Source organism: Phocoena sinus, chromosome 6 (genome assembly GCF_008692025.1).
Source record: "Phocoena sinus isolate mPhoSin1 chromosome 6, mPhoSin1.pri, whole genome shotgun sequence".
Taxonomy (NCBI): domain Eukaryota; kingdom Metazoa; phylum Chordata; class Mammalia; order Artiodactyla; family Phocoenidae; genus Phocoena; species Phocoena sinus.
Window position 1 is genome coordinate 100,751,491 of NC_045768.1, and position 11,230 is coordinate 100,762,720.

An 11,230-nucleotide genomic window follows, 5' to 3' on the forward strand; every position below is an offset into this window, starting at 1 on the left:
CGTTTTCTCCCTTGAGCCCCTTCTCATTGTCTCCCTGGGAGTAGAGGTCTGATTCCAGGGTCTAAAACTGGGCCCCAAGCTGCTGACCCCCAAACCTACAGCTCTGTGCTTCCTGCCTCCTGGGAGTCAAGCCAATATCTCCAAACAATTGTCCCACTGAGACGTCACAATCAAAAATCTCAAAGCAAAACCTCACGCCTCCCCCACATCCAAATCAGCCCCGCCCCTGGGATGCTGCCTGGTCCACCTTGCCACGTGCTGCACGCTGCTTCTACCTTAGAAGGACACAATGGACACTGACCTGACGGGGGCACGTCCAGCCAGCTGGGAGATGCTAATGTTGCATCCCCTCAAAACTGCTGGAAAGGAGTCCTGGCTTTGTAGTGTGAAGCAGACAGCAGGGTTTCTGCTCCAACCCCTTGTAATCGAGTTAGTGGAGGGCTCCCCTCAAGACATTGGGTTTGGCCTTCACACCTGACTCAGAGCTGGCTGGAAGCACCTGGGGAAGTGGGAGGGGGCTCCCCTGGGAGAGTTGATGCGCGAGTTACTGAGGAGTGAGAGGGATGGAGAGAGCTGAGTGTGAGCGAAGAGCAGAAGTGAGAGCTGATTTTAAAAACTTGAGTTCGGCCTTGAGGAGTGGCTTTGAGGGCTGGTTGGAAGAGGGGATGGGTAGTGCATTCTAGGCAGGGACACAGCCCTGAGAAGGAGCAGAGCAGGGCAAAGCAAAGTACAGCCATCACGCTGTACTATGTGGGATGCTCTTGAGAGTATGGTGAAGAGTGGGTTAGCAGAAAAAGATGGAACCAGCTTAAGGAGATCCTTCCAGTTTGGTGGCCCCTTTGCTTCCCTTGTTTCCTGTCCTTCCCACTCCCTGCAGTGTAACAAGTCCTGGCTGCCCCTCACCCTGAGGGGACTCCTGGGGTGGGGGGGTATGGAAGCTGTAAAACACTTTCTGCAGGATGAGATTGAGACACTGCAGGCCAGGCTGCAGACAACCTAGCCGGTCGCAGGCAGCCAGCAAGAGGTGAAAGGCCATCTCTGCCCTGGGGGCAGCAATGCTCTGGAGGTGGGAACACTGGGACCAAAGGATCAAAGGAAAGGACGGTGGAAGCAGAGCCAGGAGGGACTTGGGAAGAATAATCTGCTTTGATCATCAAGGAATAAAGAAAAGTCCATGTCATTTTCTGCTCAGGGAAATACCAAAAAGGAAAACAATTTTTTTAAAAAGGGAGAAATTCCAAAAGAGGGGATATTGTCATTTTCAGTTGGTAAATGTCAAAAGCATTGTTTCTGTTGATACAGCATGATGGGTAGAACACATTTTGTGGGGGGAAGGGAATAACAATATACATATCCAGATGCAAGCTCCCACTATTTGACTCAGTATCCCCCCTTTCTACTAGTTTAGAAATGTTCCGGTGAAAAAAAGCCTCCTTGTCCACTGACCATATGCTACACAAAGGCAGGAAAATGACTTTCACCCAGTCATTCCAGCACTCAGCACTTTGCTGGAACATGGTAGGTGCTCAATAAACACTCATTTAAAGAACAAATTTGCAAAAAAAGAAGCTCCTTGATAATTGCAGGTCAACTTTAGAAGAATTGGTTAATTTCATCTAGTGATGGTAATATTAGGCAACTGTTCAAAAGGTCTGAGTAAGAAAATAACTATAAAAGATATTGGGGAGTAGGGCTTCCCTGGTGGTGCAGTGGTTAAGAATCCGCCTGCCAATGCAGGGGACACGGGTTCGAACCCTGGTCCGGGAAGATCCCACATGCCGTGGAGCAACTAAGCCCGTGTGCCACAACAACTGAGCCTGCGCTCTGGAGCCCGCGAGCCACAACTACTGAGCCAGTGTGCCACAACTACTGAAGCCTGCGTGCCTAGAGCCCGTGCTCTACATAAAGAGAAGCCACCACACAAGAGTAGCCCACGCTCACCGCAACTAGAGAAAAGTCCACGCACAGCAACGAAGACCCAACACAGCCAAAAAATAAAATAATAAAATAAATAAATTTTAAAAAAAGATATTGGGGACAATTTGGGAAACACGAATATCAACTGGGTAGTAGATGATATTAGGAAACTTTTGTTAAGACACCTACAAGTTATTTTGAAAAGTTTTAGCCAAAAAAAAGAAGAAGCACAGAGGAAAACTATTAACAATTGTTAAGTCTAGGTAATGAGAATATGAGTATTCATTGCACTTTTTTCCCCCAATTTTTCTGTATGTTTTCAAATATTTATAATTAAAAAGTTTATAAACATAAAGGACACCTTACAACATGAGGCTAGAAGAAAGATAAGAAAATGTAAAATTTTTCATGATTGATAAATTAAAAACAAAAAATATATAAAAATGTATAACATGGAGGTAGAAGAACTGAAAAGAATTGCCAATCTGATGTTGAAGTCATGGAAAATATCTTTTCCTTAACTTCTTGTATGTTTTCTTATCTTTGAAAAGCAAGTTTAAAAGCTATTTATAATAAGCAATTCACTGCCTAACTTCTTATATCTTTTGTATATTGTCATGGTATATAAATACATGTTTATATCTTTATGAGTCTTTTATACCAAGTTATTTAACATACCAAGTTGAAACTTTATGTTTCAACTTGAGTTACATTACATTTTCTTTTATCACTGACCTATGGGAGGCAATAAAACAATTAAAATACTGATTGTACCTTAAGAAAATAATCCACCCAAACTTATTGCTTTAGTGACATTTTATAAGTGAAAGAAAAGACCTGGCAAAACATTTCCTTCCTTCTTTCTTTCCTTCCTTTCTTCCTTGCAAGTTAATTTGTTTACTATTTTGGTAAATAATTACCTTTTGTGCTTCTCTTCCCCCCCATCCCCCATCAGAAGATATTACAGACTTACTTTAAAAATCTGGAAGGTATCAAAATGTACAGAAAGAAAATTTTAAGACCCTTCATTTGAACATCTAGAAAAAAACAGTTTACATTTTGTGATATTTCTTTCAATCCTTTTTCTCATGCATGAGTTTCTCTTAACTGAGATCATACTGATAAACAATCATGTATCTTGTGTGTGTGTGTGTGTGTGTGTGTGTGTGTGTGTGTGTGTGCGCGCATGTGAGAGAGAGAGAGAGAGAGCATGCTACACACATTCCATCTTATGGATACAGCATCATTTATTTAAACCTTCCACTATTGTAGGGCACTTAGTGCAATAGACTGAATGTTTGTCTTCCCCCCAAATTCATGTTGAAACCTAATCCCCAGTGTGATGGTATGTGAAGTTGGGGCCTTTGGGCAGTGACTAGGTCATGAGGGTAAAGGCCCCATGAATGGGATTAGTGGCCTTATAAAAGAGACCCCAGAGCTCTCCTTTCCCCCTTTCACCACATGAGGACACAAGGAGAAGACAGCTGTCTATAAACCAGGATATGGGCTGTCACCAGGTACTGAATATGCCAGCACCTTGATGTCCCAGCCTCCAGAACTGTGAGAAATATTTTTCTGTTGTTTAAAAGCCATCCAGTTTATGATCTGTTATAGCAGCCTGAATGGACTAAGATAGTTTATTTTTTTCTTCATTTTTTCCCCATTTCTAGTATTGTGAACATCCTATATGTACATCTTTTCCTCACTTCTTTTGTGCTTAGAATTTTCTTGGATCGAAGTATATGAATTCTTTTCACTTAGTGTATATGTAGGAGAGGAAAAATATAGCTTTTCCTCTACCTTCTTAAGTTTAGTAACTGAGGCCTGTGAATTAAATCAACAAGACAGATTAACGGGGGAAAATGTTTATTTGGGTACACATGACAGCCAACAAATGAAGTAGCTGGCTCATTAAATGGTTAGAGTTAAAGGCTTATGTACCTTACTTAGTAGGGGAAAGGGTTGGGGGGAGTAAAATGCTTCTGTGGGAAGAATAAATAGGTTTCTTTGGGTAAGATAAATGGATTTTCAGAACAAACAAGAGATGAAGTTTGTGATGATATTGTCTATACAGGTATGAGGCGTGTCAATGAAAATTCAATTAACTATCAAGAAGAATAAAAAGGGAATTTTATTAGAGCCAAACTGAGGATTAGAACCCAGGAAGCAGATTCTCAGAAAGCTCTAAGAACTGTTCTGCCTGTTGGAAGTCGAAGGTACAGTCGTATACATTTTTGAGACAAAGGATCATACATCAAAATGATATACTGGTATTTTACATAAAGGCGGCCAAGGATACATAGTCCAGGTAAACATGTACAAAGCACAAGGCGAGCGAGCAGCAAGTCATCATGACCCGCTTCGGGGCTGGGAAAGTTACATTTTAAGAAGTTACATTGATAGCATCAGAAGAAAGAAAACAAAAAAGATCATTAGGGTTGAGCAGGCACTCCCATCTTTGAGGAGCTCTGGTTAACGTGTAAAGCAGATGCACAGGGCGTATCGAGGAAGGAGGAGGCCCAAACAGACGCAGAAAGAGAATTTTATGTTTAATTTTTCTCGTCCTGCCTTAAAGTCTAGATTTTATTTCATTAGATGTATTTCTGTTTCCTTCAGGTTCATACAAATTCCCCAGAAAAGGGATGTGGGGTAAGTTTTATTTGATCTATTTGAGGAATAGGTCCACCCTGAAGAAGTAATTTATGGCAGACTTAGTTCCTAGAAATTTCTGCTTTTAGTCAGATAAGGGAAGCTCTAAGAGGCTTCTTTCTGCATCTGTTGCATCTTAAATGTCCTTCAGCTTAAAATAATCTTTATACCAACTCCTGGACTTTGAGTGGGTCCTCACACGTATCATCTGATTATTTTCCAGGACTGTTTTACTAATTTATGCTTTCACCAAGCAAATGGAGTTGAGTATTATCATTTTAAAAAAATCCTTACTGATTTGATAAATTAAAATTGATCTAATTTTCAATTTTTAAAACTAACTGAGGATAAGCCTTGGAAAAAAAGGTTTGCTTCCATATTTATTTCCTTTTGAAATGAATTATATTTGTATGCTCTTTACCTATTTTTATTTGCTAAAAGAATTTACTAATAAATTAAAATCCTTTAGATTGGTACACTAGAATATTTATGAGGACAGACTGAAAAATGTGTATTTATCTTACCAGTGTGAAGAGAAATAAGAATTCATTTAATCGTCAAATTCCTTAATCATTTTGAAAAACAGAAGGGTCAGTTCATTTAATCAGGACAATTTTGATTGTTATCCTAGCCATCTTCAAAGTGAAAGTCTGGACTAAAATCCAACACCAAGTTTTTTTAAAAAACAAACTCTGTGGATATTTAAAATTAGTGCTCCAAATTCCACGGAAGCGAATTTTCTAACAGCTTTGTGTGATGTCCCAAATACTTTAGCAATTCCAAATTACAAATTTGTGTTTCAACTTGATTGCATTAAGTTCAGTTCACTCCATAGCTCTGACCCCAAAACAATGTTTTTTAATTTGCTCAAATTTCCTATATTTAACTTTCTTTTTTAGTCGTAGCCGATCAAAAGAAAACACTGCATCGCTCTAAGCTGCTCCTTTCAAGTGTGATCCATTATGTTTGTCGAGATGAAAGCAAAAGAATTTGGTCACAATTTTTCCAGTTCTAAACCACCTACTGATTTTCCTCTGAGATTTATAAATGTATTTTCCAGAATTCTACTGCAGTATATACAAAAGGTCTGCTTGTCAGAATATATTTTTTCCTTACAGTCTCATTTTCTATCACAAAAGCAAGTTGTCAGTGCTTGGCAAAGTGTCTGCCGTAAGTAACCAGTTCCATAAATGATTATGTCGGCTGGAGTTGATTCAACCGCGGGTAAAAGTGAAACGGCTCTGTAACTCTGCTTGCGGTGACAATGATTTTCAGACCTATGCTGAATTATGTCACTGACAGAAAGATAGGGAGCTTGGGGCAAGTCTGGTGGAGTTGCCCCCAGCTCGTTCCCAGCCGTGGCAGCCTCCCGAGCTGTGGTGGCCACCCTTCCCCCAGCCTCACTCTTCTTTGCTTCATTGGAGCCGTGAGGTGCTCTCCTCACTAGGGCAGCCCCCTCGAGATGGTTCCAAGTAGGCTGGTTTCGAGAGCAGAGCCTTCTGCCAACCAGATTCGCGTGAACAGGCCGCCACATCCCTGCCAGGAATTCACAGCTCCAGCTGGTACAGGTTCTTCCTGCCGCGTTGGGGTGGGAGCGGGGTGGGGGTGTGTGGAGGGGATGTCAAGGGTGAAAGGGGACAGAAGTGAGGTACCATCTGTACCGTCTGCAGCCCCTTCCTCCTCCTTCCTGCCCCTGGAGCAACCCCACCTGCTCTCCAGGGGGTGCAGAATGAGCAGTGGGCCCACTCCAGCTGGACTGTTCTTACGGCGCAGTGCTGGCTTCTGCAGGGGAGTGTAGGGCCCAGGCTTGGCCCCAAGCCCAGTCAGCTGAGCTCTAGCTGCCGCAGCACCACTCAGCCCACTAGCCGGACCACTTCACACTCCAGTGCAGCTGGCACCCCGCCCCCCACGCCCCCAACCCCTGGCCTCCCCGCCGGGATCTCAAAGGCCCCAATCTATAAACGGTGATGTCTGTCACTGGAGAGGCTAAAGCATCGAGACCTGCCCAGGCATTTCTGCAGCAGAACTAGAAGAGAGAAGCCTTGCACTGCTCCCAGCTCTGTCCTCTCACCGTTCCACCCAGCCCACGTGCAGGAAAACTCAGAGGCTACTGGCCTGAGGCCATCACCACTGTTTCCATCACGCAGGCCCAGGACAGTGTCTAGGCGAGATGGCAATGTCTGTTCGGAACTCCTCCCCCAGTGCCCTGGCCTTTCCACCTGCCAGGGAGGGCTCGGCTGTCCTCCCAGCTGTCTGCTGCTTCCTCTTTCTGCTCTCTCATTCTCAAGCCTTTCTAGTGTAGCAAGGTGGAACTACCTAGCAAACCAGACTTCAGATTTTTGGGCCAAGTCCAGCTCATTGATACAGACAGTCTTACTTGGGGATTGTGAGGTAGCTTCCAGCCTCATAGTGGGTATCTGGTTGATTAGCTCTGCCGGCCACATGCCTAAGTGGGAATAAAGGTGACATGTAGCATGTTTGCACCGATATGGACCCTACTTTTACATCAATCCAGTGAAATAGAGCTCAAAGAGTTTCGCCAAAAAAGGGCTGAAAGTCTGAGGTTCACAGTTTGGCCATAGCAAAGCGTGAGTAAAATGTGGGGGGAAAGTATTTGGTTTTTATTTTCTACCTTATTTTTTTATTTTCTACCTTTATTTTTATTTTCTACCTTAAGGGAAAAAAAATGTTTTTGGTAGAGGTAGGACTTAGTTATCATTTAAATAACTGATTTCTGTTATACAGCAGAAACTAACACCACATTGTAAAGCAATTATACTCCAATAAAGATGTTTAAAAAAATTACAGATTAAAAATAAGTAAGGGGCTTCCCTGGTGGCGCAGTGGCTGGGAGTCCGCCTGCCGATGCAGGGGACGCGGGTTCGTGCCCCGGTCCGGGAAGATCCCACATGCCGCGGAGCGGCTGGGCCCGTGAGCCATGGCCGCTGGGCCTGCGCGTCCGGAGCCTGTGCTCCGCAACGGGAGAGGCCACAACAGTGAGAGGCCCGCGTACCGCATTTAAAAAATAAATGAATAAGTATGTAAATAAATAAATAACTGATTTCATGTACTTTGGATGGTTCCATAGAGTAGTCAATAATCCAATTTGTTTTTGTGGGATTTGCTTGGGTCCGTTTCAAATTATGTTGGGTTGCTGAGGGTCCCCCTCACAATATGCTTATTCCATGGGGTGCACATGAGTCTCTTGCTGACCAAGGAAAGGCTAGAAAGTCTTTGCACTGGTGGGGGTAATGACCATGATCTGGAATTTTCTCAGCAGTGGAGAACTCTGCTTCTGAATAACCAGCTGGAATGTTGAGAGGCACATTGAATACTTTCAAGGTAGCATAAATACACACTATTTTCCTTTATTCTCTACTTTCTAAATGAGCCTGTATAATCAGAAAAAATAAGATATAAAAAGGAATGTAATGTCATATACCTGGAGTTATACTATGTATTTTTTACAGCTATATCTATTGGTAGTGAAAATTTTAGTGGCTTTTAATTTTCCATATTTTCCACATTTTCTGCAATTATTAATATTTATTAATGAGCACTTGTTAATTATAGAACCAGAGAAATATTTTAGAAATAAAACGCTCATTTTTTTCTTAATGAAAACAAGCAGAAAACCTAATTGATAAAAATGAACTCAGATAGAGATCTTAACAGGAAAGGAAGCTTAATGTGTTTGAGAAAAAAATACAGAAAACTATATTTATTACCTTAGGATAGGAAAAGGGTTTCTTAATCAAGACATAACATACACTAGCCAGGAAATAAAACTTGATCATTTCAACTGCAATGTAATTAAGAATGCATGTTTATCAAAAGCCACCATAAAGGGAGACATAGGGTTTCCCTGGTGGCGCAGTGGTTAAGAATCCGCCTGCCAATGCAGGGGAAACGGGTTCGAGCCCTGGTCCGGGAAGATGCCACATGCCGCGGAGCAGCTAAGCCATTGCACCACAACTACTGAGCCTGCGCTCTAGAGCCTGCGAGCCAGAACTACTGAAGCCCGCGTGCCTAGAGCCTGTGCTCTGCAACGAGAGAAGCCACTGCAATGAGAAGCCCACGCACCGCAACGAAGAGTAGACCCCGCTCGCCGCAACTAGAGAAAGCCCGCGCGCAGCAACAAAGACCCAGCGCAGCCAAAAATAAATTAATTAATTTTAAAAGAAGAGAGAGAGTCATAGCACAAGACATATCCCTGGAGAAAACATTTGTCACACACACAGCTGAAAAAGTTAGAAATATTTTTTCTATATTAAAATATATAATGTTTTATGATATATAATGTTTATATTACTAAAAAATATTAGTTCCAGAATATATAAATAACTCATACAAATCACTCATGATAACAACGTGATGGTGTCCAAAGAATGGGCAAAGGACATGAATGGGCACCTCATAGAAGAAGAAACACAAATGTACCAAAACATATGAAGCTAACCACTCAGCCTTGTAAGTAATCAGAGAAACACAGAGATACCATCATGCATCCAACAGAGAAGAGGCAAAGCTGAGGTCTGAAAAGGCAAGTGGTGATGAGAATGTGAGCAACTAGACCTCTCCTACACTGCTGGTGTTACAGCCACTTAGGAAAACACTTTGCTGTGATCTTGTCAAGTTCAGCGTGCGCGTACACTGTAACCCAGCAATCCCAGTTCTACATATCTACCGGTGAGAAATGCTTGAATGTGTGCACCTGAAAACAAGTTCAAGAAGATTCAAAGAAGCGGTTTTCATAATAGCAAAAAACTGGACAGCAGAATAATACGCTATAGCCCTGGAAATGACACTGCAGTGAAAATGATGGAACCCAGCTGCACACATCAGTGTGGCTGTATCTTAGTAACATAAGGCTGAGAAAAACACAAGTCCAACAAGATGGTGTACATACAGTACAACAACACTTCTCAAAACTTTGAAACAAGCAAACCTAAACAGTATATTATTTAGGGATGCCCACACAATATGACATAAACACTTTTAAGTCATCAAGGAAATGACAAAGACGAAATGGAGATCAGGGGTCCCTCTGTTGGAGAGGCGGGCAGTGGTAAAGGGGAATTACACATTTGCAGCTTCAACCATGCCGTGTATTGGTTGTGTTATACTTTTTAAATTGAGTAAGGGGTTCACAGTTGTTTGGGTCCTTGTGTTGTATAGCTTGGATATGTGTAACACTTTAATATATCATATATCATATCACTTAGAAAGGTAACAACTACAGAAGGAAACATGCAGCATGTCCAAAGCCTGTAAGTGGAACTCCTTTGATATGAACTCAGTCTTGACTCGGGATTCCAAACTCTTAAACCTATCTGGTCACGATATATTGTTGCCTTATGAAAGGTGATTTAACTTGAAAATATTTCCTGATTATAATCATTGGTATGGGTATGGAGGCACAGACCCATTCCCTTATCCCCACTCTTTACTTCTCAGCATCTTCCCAAATGATCATGGCCCCTCGAGGGTAGCTAAGAGGGAGGAGGTGGGATGAAGGCTGACAGCACGCTTCCCTAGGGCCCCCTGCACATGAGACCTACCCTACCAGAGAACAGCGTACTGGCCAGACCTCTGGGCATCACCTTCACTGGACAGGCCAACCCTCTTGACCTGAATTCATTTTGGGGGCCAGACCACAGAATCCTTTCTTTCTCAACAGAGCTGCTGGTAGGGACAGGGTGGGACTGTGAGTCCTGGGAAGCTGGGGGAGATCAGAGGTCAGGGGCAGTCTGGTGAGGGGATGGGAAAAGCAATTGCCTTCTGGAGGAGGGGGAGGTGAGGGAGACACACTAAGCCAAGCAGCCACTGCGGCATACATCAGAGACCCCAGGAGGTGAGTACTGTCAGGACCGTGGGCATCCTCTCCCTTTTCCCCCGATGAGATACTTAACGGGGTGATGGCTGACCTGGAAATGAATCCAGCTCTTCAATTCCCAGCCCAGGGCACTGTCATGACAACACTCCCTTTTCTTCTCCACAATCCCACCCACGGGCAGTCCCTTACATAATATTCAAAATGGGGAGGTAACGGAGTTCAAGCCTTTGGGAGTGATATGGATGGTTCATCAAAGAAGTAACCAAGCTGTTGTTCTTAGCATTTAAAATTAGGGGCTGTCAAATCTTTAAGACTCACAACAGGGTAAACCGAGACCCAGAAATCCAAGAAGCACAGAGGCCGGCCTAGGTTTTTGAACTTCCTTGCTGCATCTTCTTGAGTTCCCTGGCTGGTCAGCCAGGTATGTCTAATCACGACAAGCCAATAGCTTTTCTGCTGTTTGTTTTCCACCTGCGTGCAGGTGAGCAGAAGCAGGAAGAAAGCCTTCCTGTCCAGCCCCACCCCAAACCCCGGGTCCCCCCCTGCGTCCCCGCCCTTGCTTCTCCAGCCTGGCTTCCTTTACCACAACTCTATATAGCCTTTAGCTCAGGGAGCCAAAATTAATCACTGGTGGGGTTGGAGCAACAGCGTTGTTCCTTGGCTCCAAGCCAGGCTCCCAGGATGTGCGTCAGAAAAAAGCTGGTGGGTGAAATTCCAAAGCAATTTGAGTCACTGGGGAGGAAGCGAGACCAGGACAGAAGTCACAATGAGAGCCTGAGGGCAGAGCAAAGCAGGGCCCTGGGGGTCAGGGGCTGGGCGAGGCAGCAG

General features: G+C 43.5%; 1 protein-coding gene across 3 annotated transcripts in view; it reads right to left on the reverse strand.

The window, feature by feature from the left end:
* PEBP4 (phosphatidylethanolamine binding protein 4) overlaps nt 1-11,230 on the reverse strand; it is a 257,885-nt gene that overhangs the window by 246,053 nt on the left and 602 nt on the right. The gene's annotated exons all lie outside the window — the stretch shown is intronic.